The 23897-nt window shown below is 46.2% G+C and overlaps 3 non-coding genes and 2 pseudogenes across 3 annotated transcripts; all 5 read right to left on the reverse strand.

The window, feature by feature from the left end:
* Nucleotides 1-2521: 2521 nt before the first annotated feature.
* On the reverse strand, nt 2522-2701 carry LOC144764315 (U2 spliceosomal RNA; annotated as a pseudogene).
* Nucleotides 2702-10925: 8224 nt separating this feature from the next.
* Nucleotides 10926-11143, reverse strand: LOC144764414 (U2 spliceosomal RNA; annotated as a pseudogene).
* A 430-nt stretch (nt 11144-11573) lies between these two features.
* LOC144764497 (U2 spliceosomal RNA) lies at nt 11574-11764 on the reverse strand. The gene has a single exon (XR_013596568.1). It is a non-coding gene; the product is annotated as a U2 spliceosomal RNA (small nuclear RNA).
* Nucleotides 11765-12748: 984 nt separating this feature from the next.
* Nucleotides 12749-12936, reverse strand: LOC144764311 (U2 spliceosomal RNA). Its single transcript, XR_013596492.1, has one exon. It is a non-coding gene; the product is annotated as a U2 spliceosomal RNA (small nuclear RNA).
* Nucleotides 12937-20293: 7357 nt separating this feature from the next.
* LOC144764328 (U2 spliceosomal RNA) lies at nt 20294-20475 on the reverse strand. Its single transcript, XR_013596498.1, has one exon. It is a non-coding gene; the product is annotated as a U2 spliceosomal RNA (small nuclear RNA).
* Nucleotides 20476-23897: the final 3422 nt, after the last annotated feature.

A 23897-nucleotide genomic window follows, 5' to 3' on the forward strand; every position in this document is an offset into this window, starting at 1 on the left:
TGCACGAGAGTGTTATATTCATAGAGTGGAAATGGTAAAAGTGTTTTAGTTATAATAGAAATATATATATCTGTGTGACAACTAATGTAGAAGTTTATAGAAACGCAAGGATGATGTGAAACTCCATGTTCTTCATGTTAAGTGACTATGTGAAGGAGAAACGAAAATCTGCAAACCAATGAAAATGTGTAGGCCCATGGCAATTCACAGTAAATGTATAAGTGCTGCTACACTGACATGAGACGTGGACATAACATTTTTCCAAAGTATTATTAATCATAGAATTGAAGAATATGTCTTATATAGATGTGTTACATTATAGTAATGTGTGTTAGTTAGAATACTGTTTAAACCAAGAAATTAACAGCCTGATTCATGAAGCTAAATTGCACTCGCAAAGGGCAAGATTCTCAGAATCTTGCCTTTTGCGAGTGCAATTTTGGCATTTGGGATTCACAATCCCAAATGCAAAAATCGCTAATGAAGAATTAGCTAATATGCGAGAATTAGCATTTAAGGAATCTCTATTAGAGATTCCTTAAATGCTATTCATGACACTTTCAAAAATTGCGATTTTGCAAATTTGGGCCGCTATTTACCGAGAGGTCAGACCTCTCGGTAAATAGCAAAAACTTAGAAAAATGCTTTTAAAAGCATTTTTCTAAGTTGCATGTTGCACACACACATGTCCTTTGGACATGTGTGTGCGCAACACCTGTTCAAATGTGCATTTTAGGGGTGCTACAGGGTGTCCTTTGGACACCCCTGACACCCTTAAAATCGCTATCTTATTTGCGAGTAGTAAATTGCTACTCGCAAATAAGGGATACTCCCCATTCATTCCTATGGGCCTTTTGGCCCATAGGAATGAATGGGGAGTTATTCCTTTTTTTGCGAGTAGCAATTTTCTACTTGCAAATAGAGAACATGTAGGAATCGCTATTTATTTAGCAATTCCTACATGAATACCGTTTTGCGTGTCCTCAATAGCGAGTCGCTATGATTCGCTATTAGGGCCACGCAAAACGGCCCGTACATGAATCAGGCTGAAAATGTTTTCAGAGTGCAGAGGCCTGTTTCATGTGATTTAGTAGGCTTGAATAGATAAAGTTGCTTCTTTGATCTGCATGTGCTCGTTAAGGAGAGATCGCACAGAGCTCAAACGAAGAGATAGTTTACGACTTTTAGATATGGTAGAGGCTGGAATTTGGGGCCCACAGTAGAACGGTTTATTTGCAGGTGCGAGGAGCCCTAATCAGTCTAGTGATGAATGGGCTTTGTTCAGAGACGCCTGGCACAGGCCTGGAGGAGGCTTCAGGAATTTCCTGGGGGGTACAGACCAGCGGAGAAGAAGCCTGGGAAGCAAGGTCAACTTTAACGAAGGGTCCAGAGGAGCACCAGTGTGGAATTTACCGCCAGAATCGATACCACGTGAGGGGCGTCTCCAGGGGCGTTCCTATTGGAAATGTGATTTCGTATTAGGGACAGCACCCCGGGGAAGAGACAGAGCAGATGATCTGGGGAGCCTAAGAAAGCGGATGGGTAGGCAGATAGACTGAACTTAAGAGAACGATTCCCAAGAAGACTAAGAGAAGTGCGTGATCTTCTTTGGAAGTCACCACGGCTGACACCTTTTTAGGTAAAGATCTTGTTAAGTAGGGATGTCACTTAGTCCAGTGTAGGGATAGATTAATCTGAATTTTCCTTTTTGTAAATGACTCTTAAGTTGCAACTTATAGCGATTCTTGCAACTCTAATGTTATTTGAGATAATATTGATCATTTCCTTTTGCCGATTGAGAGCATTCCGAGAGTACCTTTTCATATTGATACCTGTATATCTTTTGAATCTTATTCTGAGATGTTTGTATCTTCAGATACTTTTGGCTTTATAATAAACTTTTAAACTCATTTGGTAGTCAGTGGTTCTTTAGAGTGGCTTAAGTTCTTAAATTGATTAACCTAGTAGCTGATTGCCTTTTACTCAATGACAGGTACCAACGATCTAGTCGACCCGAATCGGGAGCTGGAATAATAACTATAGACCAGAAATCCCGCGTCAACAGCAGTGTCCACTTGCCTGCCTGCCTGCCTCCCTCCCTCCCTCCCTCCCTCCCTCCCTCCCTCCATCCATCCATCCTACTGACTTGCTGGGAACCTTCTTCCATTCGTTCCCCAGTGAAATGGATCCAAAATCAATGAAACTCTGGTGCTGGAAAAACAATTTTTTTCCGACGTGTGTCTCTTTTCAAAGTGCAGCGTCTGGATGGAGAAGGGGGAAAAAAATAAGAAATAAATTTTTTTTTTTTTTTAAACGCGGAAAATAAATAAATAAATAACGCATGGCCCGGGTGCCGCAAAGTGGCCAATAAGTCAAATAAATACATAAATAAGGCAAGACGCGGTGACCAGTTTGCTTTTATTCACACGCAAACACAATAGCGCCTCTTTACAGGGTTTGGTAGTGAAACGCTACTTTCGTTTTATCGTCTATTTTTCAACAGCATTGTTTTCCCCGAGTGGGGAAGTGCACCATTCCTGGAGGTACTGCAATACCAGGTTGATGCGTGGAGTGGATAGAGCAAGCTCCTATTCCATCTCCCTGTTCCAAAAATCAATTTAATATATGGTCCCCAGATAGAGGACGTATCAGATATTAAACTGATAAGAACAGATTTTTTCTTTTTTTTTTGAAAAAATATACTTTAATTTAGAAATTTTTTTTTTTCATAGATACATGTTAACCAATCCCATTGTGGGTGGCATACTTTTTAACTGGACTAGGTGTTGCACGCAGGCAGAGACCTGTCAGTTTTCCATCAAGATATGTTTCATTGTAAGAGAAAACACTTTTATGCTAAAGTGTTTTCCTAAATATTTTTAAGTTACCCATTCTGCCCATTTTTTTTGTTTCCATATTTTTTCTGCTTGTAGTTTGCCTTGTTTTTTAATGTCCACATAATAAAAAACCATTATTTTATCCAATGCAATATTTATACAATCTTTGGTGGAGAAGGTCTTGTGTTGGTAGACTCCTAGGTTTCTTGTGGTCCATAAACTTTCTTTCACACATGATATGATTTTCAGAAGTAGGTTGTGTTTGTCTTTAGTACATGTTGTGGGGAATCCATACAGGATGAGTTCATAGTTTATGTTGTTTTGTCCTGTGATCCCTTTTATCAGGGGACCAATGGTTTTCCATGTTAGCTGTGCAAAGTAGCAGTTCCAGAGGAAATGGAGTACTGATTCTTCCGCTTTACAATTGTCTCTTGGGCAGGTGGATTGCTTTGCTTGTCCTCTCTTATGTTGGAAGCTTTTTACTGGTAAAGCCTTGTGGATGGTCAGCCATGCCAGGTCCTTTTGGCTATTGGTGATCTCCTTGCTGTTCGCCATTGTCCATGCTTTTTTGGGGAGTTTTTCATTGAGGTTGTTTGCAGGTGTCATAATTTCTTTGTCTTGTATGGCTTCTTTCAGGGCCATTCTGTGTATGAAGTCCTCTGGTTTCTGTTGTATTTTCTTCATACTTTTCAGAAAGTCATCTATAATGTTGTACATTTTTGGTGGGACAAAAGCTGTGGGTAGTCTGTTGTCTTGTTCTAATAGTTTTGCTGTTCTAAAAATGTTTGCAGCTCCATATCTGATGAAATGTGCTGCAATGTTCCTCCTTTCTCTAATTGCGTTTAGACATAGGCTGGTGTACGTGACGAGGAAGAAGAGGTATAGGTTTGGCACTCCCTTGCCCCCATTTTCTAAGCTTTTGTAAACTCTCTCTCTTTTAAGTTTTTCCATTTTGGAGGACCAAAAAAAGTCAAAAATTGTTTTCTGCAGACTCTTGAGTGTCTCTCCGGAGGGAGGAAAAATCACTGCATAGTATAGCATCAAAGGGAGCAGGACCGCTTTAATTACCAGTATTTTTCCTACCAGGCTTAAGGATCTACTTTTCCATAGTCCAATTTTTTGGTTTATCTTATTTTTGACTTCTGTCCAATTGTCTTCTCCTGAAGTGTCTTCTGAGAACCTGACTCCTAGTATCTTTGTTGGTTGTTTGGTGGTTTTTACTGGTATTTTTGCCAAGTTGTTCCAATTCCCTACTGTAAGGCAGGTTGTTTTGTCTAGGTTTAGTTTTAGTCCTGATGCTTGTGCAAAGATGTTGCAATGTAGAATTGTTCTTGAGACTGACTGTGGGTCTGGGCATAATATGGTTATATCATCCATATAGGCTATGCATTTTGCTTTATTTCCCCCCGCCCCCGGGACAAAGATTCCTTTTATTACCTTGTCTTTTCTCAGGGTTGCTAGGAGTGGTTCTAGTGCACAGATGAAGAGTGCTGGTGATAGTGGGTAACCCTGTCTGACTCCTGTGCCTATTTGTACTTCTTTGGAGAGGTGGTTATTTATCTGGAATGCACTGGAGGCGTTAGAGTATAGCAGTTTTATTATCTTAGTGAATCCTGGTGGGAAGCCCATATGGTGTAGGACTTTAAACATGTATTCATGGGAGACACTATCAAAGGCCTTTTGGAGGTCAAGTGAGAGGACTCCTAGTGGGGAGTGTTTTTTCTAGCGCCATCCAGATAGCGTCTCTTATCGTGATCATGCTGTCCCATAATTTCCTACCAGGGACTGCACAGGTTTGGTCTGGGTGAATGACTGCTTTGAGCACCTTTTTAATTCTATTTGTCATCAGTTTGCTTAGTATTTTACTGTCTACGTTTAAGAGAGTGATGGGTCTCCAATTTTCCAGGCATTCTTTGTCACCTTTTTTATATATTAGGGTTACTACTCCTAAGAAGGATGGTGGAAGTTTTTTTTCTTCAGTTGCTTTGTTGAGCATTTCAATAAAATCTCTTGCTATTGTACTCCAGAAGGTTTTATAGAATTCCCAGGGTAGGCCGTCTTTCCCTGGGGCAGAGTTTTTTGGTGTCTGGGCGAGTGCTTCTAGGAATTCCTGGCCTTCAAAGGGTTTTTCTAGGAAAGATTTTGCTTCTTTTGTCAAATTCCCTTCTAAGTTTTGTAGTAAGTCATTTAATGTATCTTCCTCTATTCCTTTTTTTTGTAAAGGTTTTTGTAGAATTCTGCTGTTATTTCTAGTATTTCCTCTATTTTATTTGTTGTTTTTCCATTTTTATCTTTTAGGCCTGGGATATTTTGTTGGGCTTGCGCTGCTTTTTTGAAGAAAAAGGCGTTGCATTTTTCCCCTTCTTCGTATTCTTTTACTCTAGAGTTAAAGATGGTCTCTCTGCCTTTTTGTAGATACCATTTTCTTATGTTTTCCCTAGTTTTTAGCATCTCTTCCTTTACCTCTACTCCTGCGTCTTGCAGTTCTATTAGTAAGGCCAGTTTTTCTTGGTGGGTTTTAAAGTCAGCTCTTTGTTGGGCTGCTCTCTCTCTTCCTATATTTGAGAAAAAGTTTTTAGTTTGTTTTTTAACAAATTCCCTCCATAGGGTGAGATTTTGGAAGTTTTTCTTTTGTTTTTCCCATTTGCTATATTGAGTTTGGAATGCTGTTTTTGTTTCTTCCTCAGATAGAGTTGAGGTGTTTAGCTTCCAATAGGTCTTTCCTTTTTGGGATGCTTGAGGTAATTGGCATTCTGTTATGACTGTTTGGTGGTCAGTTAGGCAGCTATCATCTAGTTTTGATGCTATGCATTTTATTTGTCTGGTAGCGAAGATAAAATCTATTCTGGATGTGGTGTTTCCATCTCCAGATAGCCATGTGTAGCCCGTTGTGTTCGGGTTACATAGGGGGAATGAGTCTTGGAGGTTGAAATTTTTTATTATATACTTAAGACTTTTGGAAGTAGTATCTAATTTGTACTGCATGGAGGATCCATATCTGTCTCCTGGTGACAGAATGCAGTTGAAGTCTCCTGCTATGAGGCATGGTTGGTTGCCAGTTAAGAAGAAATTTAGGTTTTCTAACAGTTCTTTCCTTTCATTCTTTTTGGTATGGGCATATATATTAATAATTTATAATATATTTTCTCTGTAATTTATGGTTAGCATTTGTGCTCTCCCTGGCGAGATTATAGTCTCTTGTATTAGTTGTGGGTGGTTGTTTGTAAAGAGGATCCCCACTCCTGCATTTTTATTTCCTCCTCCTGACCAAAAGGAAGGGCCCAAGGGCCATTCTTTTTCTATGTGGCTGTATTCGTCAGCATAAGGTAGGCCGCATTCTTGTAGACATATGATATCTGCTTTTAGGTTTTTGCAGTAATGAAATATAGCTGCTCTCTTGGTTTGGTTTCTCAAACCTCTAACATTTAGGGAGGCTATTGTTATAGCCATTATTATGATTTTCCACATCATTTTAATTTTAAATTTATATGCTGTCAGGTATCTCATTCTCCTGTTGTTGGAGGATTGAGACACTTTCAAAGGTTGATACAATATCGTCTTCATCGTTGAAGTATATTTGGCTGTTGCCTGGTGGCCCTTCTTTCTTTTGGTTTCCCTCATCTAAGATGAGGTCCTTTCCATTTTCTATGTCAGACAGACCTTCCATGTGGAGGTCTTCTGAGTCTGGTAGGTTCGCCAGGCTGCTAAATCTAGAGCCTGGACTTTGTGAACTTCCCATTTGGCTGAAAGCTTTTCTTTTGTTTTTGTTTGGTGGGGCTTCTTGTAACAAAAGGGTTCTTTTTATTTCCTTTCTCACTTTTTTCTTTGCTATCTGTCTGGCTGATACTCTCAGAGCGCCTTTCTCTGATTTTTGTGAGCTTGAAGTGTCTTCGTTTTCTGATTCGGAGTCTGATAAGTTATTTACATTTGGGGCATCACCTGTTTCTACCTGTCTTGTATTTTTTTCCTCCTTGTTTCCATTCTCTGCATCTTTGTTTGTTTCTTCCTCTTCCATTTCTATCTCTGGATGCATCTGGGGTTCTATTGACTGCGTGATGTGGGTGCTCCCTGTGTTTTGTGTCACTGCAAAAAGCCACTCTGGATTGTAATTTTCTAAAGGGTCTTCCTTGGTGTCTTGGGTGTCCCCTTGTGTGCCAGTTAAGTCTATTGTAACTACCTCCACTGTCTGATCTACTATCAGGTTTGTTTCTGTTTGATATTCTTCTGGTGTTTCCTGTACTATTTGTGTGGGTGTTTGGGTCTCATCTTTTTCTATCTGTGGAGTTGGTTGTATGTGTGGCGTTGTATTTTGTGTACTAGTACTATCTGTATTTTGTTCGTTTGCATTTTCTCTAATTTTTGTGCTTTCTTCTGCCTGTTTTGATTTTTCTGTCTCAGGTTTTTTTTTCTGATTTCTCTTTTCTGCTACTTGCTCTGGGTATTTGGGCATTTCTCTATTGGGACAGTTTTTGTACAGGTGGTTGTTTCCCCCACATAGATTACATTTTTTGGGGGCTTTACAGTCCTGTGCCATGTGTCCCTTTTTCCCACAGTTCCTGCATATGTCTCCTGGGCACCACTCTTTAGTGTGTCCAAATTGTAAGCATGCCCTGCAAAAGTTTGGCTGTCCTGGGTAGTAAAGAAAACCTCTATTGGGCCCTATTGAGAAGTTAAGGGGGGGGGGGTTTGTTCCTCCTATTCCTTCCTCATCTGCTTCCAGGGTGACCATGTATCTGCACTTTCCATTCCAGATGCCCCACTCATTCTTAAGTTCACTTCCTCCCCTTACAGTCTGGCAGTACCTGCGTAGGAAATTGGCAATTTCTGTTGGGGATGCGAAGGGGTTGTACATATGTACAGTTATAGGTATTTCTCTGGGTGTGAACAGGGGGGTGATGTTGTATCCCTCTAACTCCTCCTTATCTTTATAACAATTTAGGTTAAACAAACATTTGTGGTACATTGTCTCATTATCAAAAGTGACATCAAAGAGCCCTCTAATTCTGAAGTCTTGTAGGCATTTTACTGCCGTGGGATCTATATCTAAAACCTTTTTGAAGACAGTGTCCATTAAGTGACTGAGGTTCCTTTTGTGTTTTGCCTCATCCTGGATTTCAAATCTAACTGTGTTCCTTATACCTGTGGGTGTTGCTTGTCCTGTCGCATTTCTTGCTGCTCCTCCTGCGCGATTTCCTCCTGCTGCATTCGCGTAGCTTTTGGGGTCCCCCATGTTAGGTTGTGTGTCCCCTGGCCGAGCACCTGCTGGTGCGCCTGGGGGCTCACTGATTTTGGCCTGCTCTTCCCCTGTGTGGAATTGGTGGGGTTCTTTATGCTGGCAGAAAGGTGCGTGCCCCTAGGCCGTGCACCAGCCGATGCGCCCGGGGGCTCGCGGTATTTCCTCTGATTCTTTGCTAGGCGTGCCCCCTGGCCGAGCACTGTGAAGTGCGCCTGGGGGCTCGCGATTTTTGTCTCCTTTTTGGCTCTTAATACGTTTGGGCGTGCCCCCTGGCCGAGCTCTGTGAGAGCGCCTGGGGGCTCGCTTTGTTTACCGCTTTTCTTCTCGCTAGGGTGGGCCGCTTGGTCGTTTTGCTCAGCCCTCGAAAATGTGCCTGATCAGCTCCTCTGGCGTGCCCCTTGGCTGTGCACAAGCCTGTGCGCCGAGGGGCTCGCGTTTTATCCCGTTTTTTCCTGTCAGTGCGTGCCCCCTGGCCGAGCTCTGGTGAGAGCGCCTGGGGGCTCGCTTTACTCTTTTGCCGATTTTCTGCCTCTAGGGGGAGTCTGCGAGTGCTCCCTGGATCTTTGCCGGCCAGCTGTTGTGCTTTTTCCCGCCTGCGTGCCCCCTGGCCGAGCACCAGCCGGTGCGCCTGGGGGCTCGCGGTAATGCCTTAAATTTGCCGGAATTCGAGTGTTTTGGAGTCTCCCCGGGCCAAGCATCGATGAGGTGCGCCCGGGGTCTCTCCAAAGGAATGCGGTCTGAAGATGCTCGATTCGGTCCCTGCACCCTCCCACCACCCTCCCCGTGGGGTTGGGCTCACCTGCTCCTGCCCGTTTGGGCAGGTGTTCCGAGTGGGTTTTCAGTGTCTGGGTCCAGAGGTGCCCCGAGCCGTGCACTATCCCAGTGCGCCCAGGGCTCCTCGTTCAAAAGCCTCCTGGAGCTGCAGCTATGTGCAAGCTCCGAATTCTGTCCCCTAAAGGTGTTTCCTCGTCAGCACGACACTGGGGTCAGCACAGCCTTGCCACGGACAAGCCGTGGAGCGAAGGCCCAGCTTTCCCCAGGCGTGCTTCCTAAGTCACGACCCTGCCTTATTCCTTTCACCTGCCCCCACGCAGCCTTGCCACGGTCAAGCCGTGGAACGAAGGCCCAGCAGAGACTGGTGTCCGGTTTTCAGGCGCCCTCTAGCCACAGACCAGTGTATTTTATTTATTTTTTGTCCTACCCGTCACACCCTCAGTCAGCAGGTCTGGCCAGTCTGCCACACCTGCCGGCCTCGCCCTTCAACCGAGCCGTCTCGCCTGGCCTACTTGCCCAGGGGTTACTAGGCATGGCTTATCTTTTCAGCCAACCCCGGTCTGTCCTGCTACTACCTCCATCCAGCAGCCAACCAGCCCAGCTGAAAGCGGGGAACCAATCCGCAGACAGCCATTAGCTGGTTGGCCTTGTGCCGGTCGGACCTAGGAGGGTTCACCTGGACAGGGGAGCGACTTAGCCTTCCAGCCATGCCGTTCGGCCCTGTCGTTCCATCCAAGGTCATCAGCCCGGTTGTCAGCCAAAGCCGGTTGGCACAGCAGCCCAGTCTCGCCTGCTGACCTACGAAAAAAATCGCCATTCAGCCGGCCTGCCAGTCAGCCCCCACTGGGGTACTGCCCAACAGTCCAGCATGCCAGGCTATTAAAAACGTTATGACATTTCTGTCATTGTCGTTCCGGTACATTCCTATTGCGTTCCGATACCGAATCTCGTTTCACGTATTGGGAATATCATTGACACACAAAGTTCAATGAAGACATCCCAACTGACCACCCTCCCCTAGGGGAGGCAAGTGAAACTACACTTGATCTTAGCCAAAAGGCCGAGAAGCAATAACCCGGGCCGATTCAGAAGCAACGCCTCCCGAAGCAATCTACCTGGCTCACCCGGACCTGGGTCTTCCCTCGCACCGTCGCTGGCCGCCTTTCCGCCTCTTTTTCCGACTCCCAGCAAGAGCTCAGCATGTCTGGGTGGAAAGGAGGCCCCGGCCTCAGGCCTTCTCCCGGCTCCCAGAGTCCTCCTCGGCAGTCGCCTCATCAGGCGTCACTTAGCATACCCACGTTGTCCTCTTTCTAGAATTTGCATGCCCCGCCCCTTCCTGCGCACTGCTTCCAGCCGGCTGGCCAGAAAGCCTGGCAGCCAGGGGATGCTGGGAATCAGCCCAGGATGCCCTGGACAGCTCCCTGACCGTATATGGCCGGCCCCTCACCCTCGCTTGCCGGGGACACTGCTCCCCTGCAGCCTAAGGCCTATAGATAAGGCTTGGCCGTTCGTGGCCGTTCAGGGACGGGCGGGGCAGGCAGAGAAGGAAAAGGACTCTGTATTTTTCTTCTTGCTCAGAGAAGCCAAGGGCAGTGTCCACTTCTCTGCCTGCCTCCCTCCCTCCCTCCCTCCCTCCCTCCCTCCCTCCCCCCCTCCATCCATCCATCCATCCATCCATCCTTCCTTCCTTCCTACTGACTTGCTGGGAACCTTCTTCCATTCGTTCCCCAGTGAAATGGATCCAAAACCACTGAAAGTCTGCTGCTGGAAAAACAATCTTTTTCCGACGTTTGTCTCTTTTCAAAGTGCAGCGTCTGGATGGAGAAGGGGAAAAAAAATAAAAAGAAATCATTTTATTTATTTATTTCAAACGCGAAAAATAAATAAATAAATAACGCACGGCCCGGGTGCCGCAAAGTGGCAAATGAGTCAAATAAATACATAAATAAGGCAAGACGCGGTGACCAGTTTGCTTTTATTCACACGCAAACACAATAGCGCCACTTTACAGGGTTTGGTAGTGAAACGCTACTTTCGTTTTATCGTCTATTTTTCAACAGCATTGTTTTCCCCGGGTGGGGAAGTGCACCATTCCTGGAGGTACTGCAATACCAGGTTGATGCGTGGAGTGGACAGAGCAAGCTCCTATTCCATCTCCCTGTTCCAAAAATCAATTTAATATATGGTCCCCAGATAGAGGACGTATCAGATATTAAACTGATAAGAACAGATTTTTTTTTTTTTTTTCTTTTTTTTTTTTTTTGTCCTACCCGTCACACCCTCAGTCAGCAGGTCTGGCCAGTCTGCCACACCCGCCGGCCTCACCCTTCAACCGAGCCGTCTCGCCTGGCCTACTTGCCCAGGGGGTACTAGGCATGGCTTATCTTTTCAGCCAACCCCGGTCTGTCCTGCTACTACCTCCATCCAGCAGCCAACCAGCCCAGCTGAAAGCGGGGAACCAATCCGCAGACAGCCATTAGCTGGTTGGCCTTGTGCCGGTCAGACCTAGGAGGGTTCGCCTGGACAGGGGGCGACTTAGCCTTCCAGCCATGCCTTTCGGCCCTGTCGTTCCATCCAAGGTCATCAGCCCGGTTGTCAGCCAAAGCCGGTTGGCACAGCAGCCCAGTCTCGCCTGCTGACCTACAAAAAAAATCGCCATTCAGCCGGTCTGCCAGTCAGCCCCCCCTGGGGTACTGCCCAACAGTCCAGCATGCCAGGCTACTAAAAACGTTATGACATTACTGTCATATGCGTAATGACATTGCTGTCATTGTCGATCCGGAACCGAATCTCGTTTCTACGTATTGGGAATATCATTGACACACAAAGTTCAATGAGAACATCCCAACTGACCGCCCTCCCCTAGGGGAGGCAAGTGAAACTACACTTGATCTTAGCCAAAAGGCCGAGAAGCGATAACCAGGGCCGATTCAGAAGCAACGCCTCCCGAAGCAATCTACCTGGCTCACCCGGACCTGGGTCTTCCCTCGCACCGTCGCTGGCCGCCTTTCCGCCTCTTTTTCCGACTCCCAGCAAGAGCTCAGCATGTCTGGGTGGAAAGGAGGCCCCGGCCTCAGGCCTTCTCCCGGCTCCCAGAGTCCTCCTCGGCTGTCGCCTCATCAGGCGTCACTTAGCATACCCACGTTGTCCTCTTTCTAGAATATGCATGCCCCGCCCCTTCCTGCGCACTGCTTCCAGCCGGCTGGCCAGAAAGCCTGGCAGCCAGGGGATGCTGGGAATCAGCCCAGGATGCCCTGGACAGCTCCCTGACCGGATATGGCCGGCCCCTCACCCTCGCTTGCCGGGGACACTGCTCCCCTGCAGCCTAAGGCCTATAGATAAGGCTTGGCCGTTCGTGGCCGTTCGGGGCGGGCAGAGAAGGAAAAGGACTCTGTATTTTTCTTCTTGCTCAGAGAAGCCAAGGGCAGTGTCCACTTCTCTGCCAGCATGCCTGCCTCCCTCCCTCCCTCCCTCCCTCCCTCCCTCCCTCCCTCCCTCCCTCCCTCCCTCCTACTGACTTGCTGGGAACCTTCTTCCATTCGTTCCCCAGTGAAATGGATCCAAAACCACTGAAAGTCTGCTGCTGGAAAAACAATCTTTTTCCGACGTTTGTCTCTTTTCAAAGTGCAGCGTCTGGATGGAGAAGGGGAAAAAAAATAAAAAGAAATCATTTTATTTATTTATTTCAAACGCGAAAAATAAATAAATAAATAAATAACGCACGGCCCGGGTGCCGCAAAGTGGCAAATGAGTCAAATAAATACATAAATAAGGCAAGACGCGGTGACCAGTTTGCTTTTATTCACACGCAAACACAATAGCGCCACTTTACAGGGTTTGGTAGTGAAACGCTACTTTCGTTTTATCGTCTATTTTTCAACAGCATTGTTTTCCCCGGGTGGGGAAGTGCACCATTCCTGGAGGTACTGCAATACCAGGTTGATGCGTGGAGTGGACAGAGCAAGCTCCTATTCCATCTCCCTGTTCCAAAAATCAATTTAATATATGGTCCCCAGATAGAGGACGTATCAGATATTAAACTGATAAGAACAGATTTTTTTTTTGAAAAAATATACTTTATTTAGAAAAATTGTTTTGTCATAGATACATGTTAACCAATCCCATTGTGGGTGGCATACTTTTTAACTGGACTAGGTGTTGCACGCAGGCAGAGACCTGTCAGTTTTCCATCGAGATATGTTTCATTGTAAGAGAAAACACTTTTATGCTAAAGTGTTTTCCTAAATATTTTTTAAGTTACCCATTCTGCCCATTTTTTTTGTTTCCATATTTTTTCTGCTTGTAGTTTGCCTTGTTTTTTAATGTCCACATAATAAAAAACCATTATTTTATCCAATGCAATATTTATACAATCTTTGGTGGAGAAGGTCTTGTGTTGGTAGACTCCTAGGTTTCTTGTGGTCCATACACATGATATGATTTTCAGAAGTAGGTTGTGTTTGTCTTTAGTACATGTTGTGGGGAAACCATACAGGATGAGTTCATAGTTTATGTTGTTTTGTCCTGTGATCCCTTTTATCAGGGGACCAATGGTTTTCCATGTTAGCTGTGCAAAGTAGCAGTTCCAGAGGAAATGGAGTACTGATTCTTCCGCTTTACAATTGTCTCTTGGGCAAGTAGATTGCTTTGCTAGTCCTCTCTTATGTTGGAAGCTTTTTACTGGTAGAGCCTTGTGGATGGTTAGCCATGCCAGGTCCTTTTGGCTATTGGTGATCTCCTTGCTGTTCGCCATTGTCCATGCTTTTTTGGAGAGTTTTTCATTGAGGTTGTTTGCAGGTGTCATAATTTCTTTGTCTTGTATGGCTTCTTTCAGGGCCATTCTGTGTATGAAGTCCTCTGGTTTCAGTTGTATTTTCTTCATACTTTTCAGAAAGTCATCTATAATGTTGTACATTTTTGGAGGGACAAAAGCTGTGGGTAGTCTGTTGTCTTGTTCTAATAGTTTTGCTGTTCTAAAAATGTTTGCAGCTCCATATCTGATGAAGTGTGCTGCAATGTTCCTTCTTTCTCTAATTGCATTTAGACATAGGCTGGTGTACGTGACGAGGAAGAAGAGGTATAGGTTTGGCACTCCCTTGCCCCCATTTTCTAAGCTTTTGTAAACTATCTCTCTTTTAAGTTTTTCCATTTTGGAGGACCAAAAGAAGTCAAAAATTGTTTTCTGCAGACTCTTGAGTGTCTCTTTGGAGGGAGGAAAAATCACTGCATAGTATAGCATCAAAGGGAGCAGGACCGCTTTAATTACCAGTATTTTTCCTACCAGGCTTAAGGATCTACTTTTCCATAGTCCAATTTTTTGGTTTATCTTATTTTTGACTTCTGTCCAATTGTCTTCTCCTGAAGTGTCTTCTGAGAACCTGACTCCTAGTATCTTTGTTGGTTGTTTGGTGGTTTTAACTGGTATTTTTGCCAAGTTGTTCCAATTCCCTACTGTAAGGCAGGTTGTTTTGTCTAGGTTTAGTTTTAGTCCTGATGCTTGTGCAAAGATGTTGCAATGTAGAATTGTTCTTGAGACTGACTGTGGGTCTGGGCATAATATGGTTATATCATCCATATAGGCTATGCATTTTGCTTTATTTCCCCCGGCCCCCGGGACAAAGATTCCTTTTATTACCTTGTCTTTTCTCAAGGTTGCTAGGAGTGGTTCTAGTGCACAGATGAACAGTGCTGGTGATAGTGGGCAACCCTGTCTGACTCCTGTGCCTATTTGTACTTCTTTGGAGAGGTGGTTATTTATCTGGAATGCACTGGAGGCGTTAGAGTATAGCAGTTTTATTATCTTAGTGAATCCTGGTGGGAAACCCATATGGTGTAGGACTTTAAACATGTATTCATGGGAGACACTATCAAAGGCGTTTTGAAGGTCAAGTGAGAGGACTCCTAGTGGGGAGTTTTTTTCTAGCGCCATCCAGATAGCATCTCTTATCGTGATCATGCTGTCCCATGATTTCCTACCAGGGACTGCACAGGTTTGGTCTGGGTGAATGACTGCTTTGAGCACCTTTTTAATTCTATTTGTCATCAGTTTGCTTAGTATTTTACTGTCTACGTTTAAAAGAGTGATGGGTCTCCAATTTTCCAGGCATTCTTTGTCACCTTTTTTATAGATTAGGGTTACTACTCCTTCTAAAAAGGATGGTGGGAGTTGTTTTTCTTCAGTTGCTTTGTTGAGCATTTCAATAAAATCTCTTGCTATTGTACCCCAGAAGGTTTTATAGAATTCCCAGGGTAGGCCGTCTTTCCCTGGGGCAGAGTTTTTTGGTGTCTGGGCGAGTGCTTCTAGGAATTCCTGGCCTTCAAAGGGTTTTTCTAGGAAGGATTTTGCTTCTTTTGTCAAATTCCCTTCTAAGTTTTGTAGGAAGTCATTTCCTGTATCTTCCTCTATTCCTTTTTTTTTGTAAAGGTTTTTGTAGAATTCTGCTGTTATTTCTAGTATTTCCTCTATTTTATTTGTTGTTTTTCCATTTTTATCTTTTAGGCCTGGGATATTTTGTTGGGCTTGCGCTGCTTTTTTGAAGAAAAAAGCGTTGCATTTTTCCCCTTCTTCGTATTCTTTTACTCTTGAGTTAAAGATGGTCTCTCTGCCTTTTTGTAGATACCATTTTCTTATGTTTTCCCTAGTTTTTAGCATCTCTTCCTTTACCTCTACTCCTGCGTCTTGCAGTTCTATTAGTAAGGCCAGTTTTTCTTGGTGGTTTTTAAAGTCAGCTCTTTGTTGGGCTGCTCTCTCTCTTCCTATATTTGAGAAAAAGTTTTTAGTTTGTTTTTTAACAAATTCCCACCATAGGGTGAGATTTTGGAAGTTTTTCTTTTGTTTTTCCCATTTGCTATATTGAGTTTGGAATGCTGTTTTTGTTTCTTCCTCAGATAGAGTTGAGGTGTTTAGCTTCCAATAGGTCTTTCCTTTTTGGGGTGCATGAGGTAATTGGCATTCTGTTATGACTGTTTGGTGGTCAGTTAAGCAGCTATCATCTAGTTTTGATGCTATGCATTTTATTTGTCTGTTAGCGAAGATAAAATCTATTCTGGATGTGGTGTTACCATCTCCAGATAGCCATGTGTAGCCCGTTGTGTTCGGGTTGCATAGGGGGAATGAGTCTTGGAGGTTGAAATTTTTTATTATATACTTAAGACTTTTGGAAGTAGTATCTAATTTGTACTGCATGGAGGATCCATATCTGTCTCCTGGTGACAGAATGCAGTTGAAGTCTCCTGCTATGAGGCATGGTTGGTTGCCAGTTAAGAAGAAATTTAGGTTTTCTAACAGTTCTTTCCTTTCATTCTTTTTGGTATGGGCATATATATTAATAATTTTTAATATATTTTCTCTGTAATTTATGGTTAGCATTTGTGCTCTCCCTGGCGAGATTATAGTCTCTTGTATTAGTTGTGGGTGGTTGTTTGTAAAGAGGATCCCCACTCCTGCATTTTTATTTCCTCCTCCTGACCAAAAGGAAGGGCCCAAGGGCCATTCTTTTTCTATGTGGCTGTATTCGTCAGCATAAGGTAGGCCACATTCTTGTAGACATATGATGTCTGCTTTTAGGTTTTTACAGTAATGAAATATAGCTGCTCTCTTGGTTTGGTTTCTCAAACCTCTAACATTTAGGGAGGCTATTGTTATAGCCATTATTATGATTTTCCACATCATTTTAATTTTAAATTTATATGCTGTCAGGTATCTCATTCTCCTGTTGTTGGAGGATTGAGACACTTTCAAAAGTTGATACAATATCGTCTTCATCGTTGAAGTATATTTGGCTGTTGCCTGGTGGCCCTTCTTTCTTTTGGTTTCCCTCATCTAAGATGAGGTCCTTTCCATTTTCTATGTCAGACAGACCTTCCATGTGGAGGTCCTCTGAGTCTGGTAGGTTCGCCAGGCTGCTAAATCTAGAGCCTGGACTTTGTGAACTTCCCATTTGGCTGAAAGCTTTTCTTTTGTTTTTGTTTGGTGGGGCTTCTTGTAACAAAAGGGTTCTTTTTATTTCCTTTCTCACTTTTTTCTTTGCTATCTGTCTGGCTGATACTCTCAGAGCGCCTTTCTCTGATTTTTGTGAGCTTGAAATATCTTCGTTTTCTGATTCGGAGTCTGATAAGTTATTTACATTTGGGGCATCACCTGTTTCTACCTGTCTTGTATTTTTTTCCTCCTTGTTTCCATTCTCTGCATCTTTGTTTGTTTCTTCCTCTTCCATTTCTATCTCTGGCTGCATCTGGGGTTCTATTGACTGTGTGATGTGGGTGCTCCCTGTGTTTTGTGTCACTGCAAAAAGCCACTCTGGATTGTAATTATCTAAAGGGTCTTCCTTGGTGTCTTGGGTGTCCCCTTGTGTGCCAGTTAGGTCTATTGTAACTACCTCCACTGTCTGATCTACTATCAAGTTTGTTTCTGTGTTTCTGTTTGATATTCTTCTGGTGTTTCCTGTACTATTTGTGTGGGTGTTTGGGTCTCATCTTTTTCTATCTGTGGAGTTGGTTGTATGTGTGGCGTTGTGTTTTGTGTACTAGTACTATCTGTATTTTGTTCGTTAGCATTTTCTCTAATTTTTGTGCTTTCTTCTGCCTGTTTTGCTTTTTCTGTCTCAGGGTTTTTTTTCTGATTTCTCTTTTCTGCTACTTGTTCTGGGTATTTAGGCATTTCTCTATTGGGGCAGTTTTTGTACAGGTGGTTGTTTCCCCCACATAGATTGCATTGTACAGTTATAGGTATTTCTCTGGGTGTGGACAGGGGGGTGATGTTGTATCCCTCTAACTCCTCCTTATCTTTATAACAATTTAGGTTAAACAAGCATTTGTGGTACATTGTCTCATTATCAAAAGTGACATCAAAGAGCCCTCTAATTCTGAAGTCTTGTAGGCATTTTACTGCCGTGGGATCTATATCTAAAACCTTTTTGAAGACAGTGTCCATTAAGTGGCTGAGGTTCCTTTTGTGTTTTGCCTCATCCTGGATTTCAAATCTAACTGTGTTCCTTATACCTGTGGGTGTTGCTTGTCCTGTCGCATTTCTTGCTGCTCCTCCTGCGCGATTTCCTCCTGCTGCATTCGCGTAGCTTTTGGGGTCCCCCATGTTTGGTTGTGTGCCCCCTGGCCGAGCACCTGGCGGTGCGCCCGGGGGCTCACTGATTTTGGCCTTCTCCTCCCCTGTGTGGAATTGGTGGGGTTCTTATGCTGGCAGAAAGGTGCGTGCCCCTAGGCCGTGCACCAGCCGGTGCGCCCGGGGGCTCGCGGTATTTCCTCTTTGATTCTTTGCTGGGCGTGCCCCCTGGCCGAGCACTGTGAAGTGCGCCTGGGGGCTCGCGATTTTTGTCTCCTTTTTGGCTCTGAATACGTTTGGGCGTGCCCCCTGGCCGAGCTCTGTGATAGCGCCTGGGGGCTCGCTTTGTTTACCGTTTTTCCTTCGCTAGGGGGCGCTGCTGGGTCGTTTTATGCGCAGCCCTCGAAAATATGCCTGTTCAGCTCGTCTGGCGTGCCCCTTGGCCGAGCACAAGACTGTGCGCCGAGGGGCTCGCGTTTTTCCCGTTCTTTTCTGTCAGTGCGTGCCTCCTGGCCGAGGGGGAGTCTGCGATTGCTCCCTGGATCTTTGCTGGCCAGCTGTTGTGCTTTTTCCCGTCTGCGTGCCCCCTGGCCGAGCACCAGCCGGTGCGCCTGGGGGCTCGCGGTAATGATTTAAAATTGCCGGAATTCAAGTGTTTTTTTGGAGTCTCCCCGGGCCGAGCACCAAGGAGGTGCGCCCGGGGTCTCTCCAATCAGCTGTTGCCTGCGATTGCTTTGCGGGTGTACTGGATTATGTTTCCCGGTATTTTCGGGGTGTCCCCGGGCCGAGCACCGCCGGTGCGCCCAGGGTTTCCCCGCCTTTCTTTCTCGGGCTCCTTATCTTCCTCCCACCACCCCGTGTGCTATTTAGCTCACCTGTTCCTGGCCGTGTAGGCCAGGTGTTCCTATGTGGGGGGGTCGAAATTCCTCAATTGAGTGTCCCCGAGCCGTGCACTATCCCAGTGCGCCCGGGGTCACTCCAAAGTGTCTCCTGGCCACGCAGCTATGTGCGGGCCTGTGGTCAGCTCTGGAGGGGCTTCCCCTTCACCCCCCGAGTTTCTGGGCATCAGCTGGGCCCCGGACAAGCCAGGTGCCGCAGCCCGTCCCTCCACTCAAGCGGATCCAGGTATCCCTCCTGTAGTAGGTTTCTGCCCTGTTGGAACGGTCCCAGGGTCCACGCAGCCTTGCCACGGACAAGCCGTGGAGCGAAGGCCCAGTGTCCCCCAGGTGTCCCTCGAAGGTGGTCTCCTCGGCTTTAGCCTTTCCGCCCTCAGTCACGCAGCCTTGCCACGGACAAGCCGTGGAGCGAAGGCCCAGCAACCAAAGGGTTTCCAGGGGTCAAGCGCCCTCTAGCTATTCACAAGTGTATTTCTACACTTGATCTTAGCCAAAAGGCCGAGAAGCGATAACCAGGGCCGATTCAGAAGCAACGCCTCCCGAAGCAATCTACCTGGCTCACCCGGACCTGGGTCTTCCCTCGCACCGTCGCTGGCCGCCTTTCCGCCTCTTTTTCCGACTCCCAGCAAGAGCTCAGCATGTCTGGGTGGAAAGGAGGCCCCGGCCTCAGGCCTTCTCCCGGCTCCCAGAGTCCTCCTCGGCTGTCGCCTCATCAGGCGTCACTTAGCATACCCACGTTGTCCTCTTTCTAGAATTTGCATGCCCCGCCCCTTCCTGCGCACTGCTTCCAGCCGGCTGGCCAGAAAGCCTGGCAGCCAGGGGATGCTGGGAATCAGCCCAGGATGCCCTGGACAGCTCCCTGACCGGATATGGCCGGCCCCTCACCCTCGCTTGCCGGGGACACTGCTCCCCTGCAGCCTAAGGCCTATAGATAAGGCTTGGCCGTTCGTGGCCGTTCAGGGACGGGCGGGGCGGGCAGAGAAGGAAAAGGACTCTGTATTTTTCTTCTTGCTCAGAGAAGCCAAGGGCAGTGTCCACTTCTCTGCCAGCATGCCTGCCTGCCTCCCTCCCTCCCTCCCTCCCTCCCTCCCTCCATCCATCCATCCTACTGACTTGCTGGGAACCTTCTTCCATTCGTTCCCCAGTGAAATGGATCCAAAACCACTGAAAGTCTGCTGCTGGAAAAACAATCTTTTTCCGAAGTTTGTCTCTTTTCAAAGTGCAGCGTCTGGATGGAGAAGGGGAAAAAAAATAAAAAGAAATCATTTTATTTATTTATTTCAAACGCGAAAAATAAATAAATAAATAACGCACGGCCCGGGTGCCGCAAAGTGGCAAATGAGTCAAATAAATACATAAATAAGGCAAGACGCGGTGACCAGTTTGCTTTTATTCACACGCAAACACAATAGCGCCACTTTACAGGGTTTGGTAGTGAAACGCTACTTTCGTTTTATTGTCTATTTTTCAACAGCATTGTTTTCCCCGGGTGGGGAAGTGCACCATTCCTGGAGGTACTGCAATACCAGGTTGATGCGTGGAGTGGACAGAGCAAGCTCCTATTCCATCTCCCTGTTCCAAAAATCAATTTAATATATGGTCCCCAGATAGAGGACGTATCAGATATTAAACTGATAAGAACAGATTTTTTTTGTTTTTGTTTTGAAAACCTTTATTTAGTTTTAAAGGCACAAATACAGGGTAAATTTACAAGCACATGTACATGGTATCCAAGAGAGCGTGGTACATTGTAGACATAACCACAGGTTACAGAGCGTGGTATAAAGTACCGTTTTCAAAATACATCATCCAGGAGGGGTAATATCAGTATGCTGTTGTCAGCGCCATAGGTTACAGAGCGTTATATAGGGCAAGGTCGATAGGGACATTATCCAAATAGTAATGCCAGTATACTGAGTGTATAAACCACGTGGTACAGATCGTGGCACAGGGCAAGTTTTTACAAATACATTTTCAGAAAAGTGGACTAAAACCTTTATTGGGCCTATACAGTGCCAATCCTATTGTATACCCGGTGGCAGGGTAGTGCAGTAAGTCTCTCAAGTGACCCAACCTTTCCAGTCCGAGAAACGCCACAGAGCTCTAGCCTGGGAAAACCCAAAGCGAGCATCGTCAATGTGGACGTACGTATGCATCTTGTCCAGGCAGATGTTCCTGCAGGCCGCCGGGTGGAGCACCTTATGATGGAAAAGCAGGGCGTTGCGGGCCTCCCACAGTGTCTCTTTGCCGCAGTTCAAAATGCGCCATGCCGTCAGGAGGTACAAATCTGGTAGGGACCAACCATACAATACCATCTCAAAAGTCAGTGTCTGAATGTGGGCAATGTTCTTGAGAAAAGGCCGTAGCAAAGTCCAGAAGGCCTGGGCATGGGCACAAGTCCAGAACAAGTGGTACACAGTCTCAGCATGCAGGCAGGAGTCTCTGGGGCATTGGTCCACAGGTGCCAGTCTCCGCCGATGTTGGAAGGCCTTCACCGGCAGACAGGCGTGGGCGCTGAGCCAGGCGAGGTCCCTTTGGCTGTGTGACAAGCCACGGTGACCTATCAGCTCCCAAACAGATGAGGATCGGTCTTCCGAAAACGGGCCAAGCAGGTTTGTTTGCTCCAACGAGGTCAAATGGTCCTTGAGCAGTTTGGCTTGGCAGCGGGCTGCGGGGGGTATGGCTGCAATGTCCAAAGTGTCCATAAATTTTATCAAAGCAGTATAATACTCAGGTACAGTCTGGGCTAAAGGTGCAGTGTTAGAGGGACTGAAGAGGCCTCTTTGCCTGAAGGTTGTCCCCATATAATACTTAACATACGAAGCTGCATGTGAAGGTATGGCAGAATCAAGACGTGCAACAGTGTGGCAAAATACTTTTGACATTAGGAAAGTGGACACATGTGGCATCCCCTTACCCCCCTTCCGCCAATGCTTACATACTTTTGAGCGACTCAGTTTTTCCATCCTGAAGCCCCAGAGGAAAGTGAACAACTTGGTACATTTTGCCAAAACGGGTGGGGGGGGGGGAAAGATCATGGCAAGGTACAGCATCAAGGGCATGAGCACAGCTTTGACAATTAGTACTTTGCCCTCCAATGTCAGAGTGCGCGTGGACCACAGCGAGATCTTTTTGGACAGCTTACCATACACCTCTTCCCAGTTTTGCGCTATTGGTGCTTGTTCTGCAAAGAGCACCCCCAGAAGCTTTATGGGCATTGTGGTCACCGGTACCTGTAAGGTGGTCAAGGCATCCCATGGGCCCATTTTTAAACATATGCATTTGTCAACATTGAGCCGTAAGCCAGACACCTCCTGGAAAATAGATGCCTGTGTGAGCGTTCTGCGGACAGACTGGACGTCGGTACATAATATCGTGACATCATCCATGTAGGCTACAAGCTTAGCCTGTGTGCCCCCGCCCCCTGGTACAAACACCCCACGTATAATTTTATCCCTTCGTAGGTGACATAAGAAGGGCTCCAGTGCACACACAAAGAGAGCAGGAGACAGCGGGCAACCTTGACGCACCCCGGACAGGATAGGGAAAGGTTTGGTATGATAGCCATTGATGCTCACCACACTGTTAGCACTAGCATAGAGGGTCTGCAGCATGCCCACCACAGTAGTTGGGATCCCTAGGCGTTGCAGCGCTGTAAAAAGAAAAGCATGCGACACTCTGTCAAAAGCCTTTTGGAAGTCTAGGCTTAGGACTCCCAAAGATGTGTGCCTGTCAGCATGGTAGTATATGACATCTCTGAGTGTGGTCAGGCTATCTACAATAGACCTCCCTTTCACAGCGCAAGTTTGGTCTGGGTGGAGCACTTCGCCCAGAACAGCGCGAAACCTGCGCGCCAACACTTTGGAAATCAATTTGTAGTCTGTGTTGAGTAAGGAGATGGGCCTCCAGTTCTGCAGAGAGGTCACCTCCCCTTTCTTGTAAAGTAGGATGATGATGCCTGTGAAAAAATCGTTAGTGAAATCATTGTTCCGGAAGGAGGTCACCACCATGTCCATGAAATCCTGGCATATAAGGTCCCAGAAAGTTTTGTAGAACTCCCAGGTCAGCCCATCAGGGCCTGGACTAGAGCCTGGGGGGGCTGTGCCCAGTGCCGCAAGGAACTCCTCCCCGGTAAAGGGGCTTGCAAGGTACGTCTGCTGTTCCCTGTTGAGACCCACATCTGCCGCTTCGCAGTATGAGCCGAGCTCTGCAATCAAAGGGGGGTTAGTGGGGGCAGCATACAAGTCACGATAGAAATCATGGGCAATAGCCTGGCACTCAGTAACACCTTGCTTACAGACACCATTGGCATCCTTTAGAGTGGTAAGTAGTGTGTGGGACCCCTGAGCCTTTTTGAAAAAGAAAGAGGTACATTTTTCATCGTCAGTAAACTGTTTGACCCGGGATTGGAACATGATGGCCTTGTTTCTCTTTGCCAACCAGGCTGACATGTCCTTCTTTATGGCACGCACCTCTTCTACAACTGGTTTTCCTGCTGCCCCCAATTGTCTTACCAACACCAGGTGGTTTTGCAGGGCGCGGAAGTCTTTCCATTCCGCCTGCCGGACCAGCTTTCCTTGTGCCTGGAAGAAAGAGCGTGTTTTTATTTTCACCCATTGCCACCATGAATATTGGGAGGGGAACCTTGTTTTAACAGCTGCCCACTTAACGTATTGTTTCCGGTATTTGGCCGTGACAGCAGGGTCACGAAGCAGGTGACCACCAAGTTTCCAGGACCCCGGGCCTCTCTGCGGGCGCTGCGGGATGGTAAAAGAGGCGCACAGCAGTTGGTGATCAGAGAAAGGCACCGGCACCAATGTACAAGATGTGGACGTGAAGGCCTTAGAAGCAAAGATGTAGTCAAGGCGAGAGCGCACCTGACCGTGCTCTGCTTCCCAGGTGAAGCCAGTGCCAGGTGGCGAGTGGCGCCTATGAGTGTCATACATTCCTAAATCACTTAACAACCTGGTGAGGGAATGGGAAGTAGCATCAAGTGAGTAGCCAGTCGCCTGCCCCTGGCGGTCCTTTACATGCAGTATACAATTAAAATCCCCTACTAGAAACAAAGGTGTTGCACCTGTAAGAAAGGGTTTGAT

This window comes from Lissotriton helveticus, chromosome 6 (genome assembly GCF_964261635.1).
Source record: "Lissotriton helveticus chromosome 6, aLisHel1.1, whole genome shotgun sequence".
Taxonomy (NCBI): domain Eukaryota; kingdom Metazoa; phylum Chordata; class Amphibia; order Caudata; family Salamandridae; genus Lissotriton; species Lissotriton helveticus.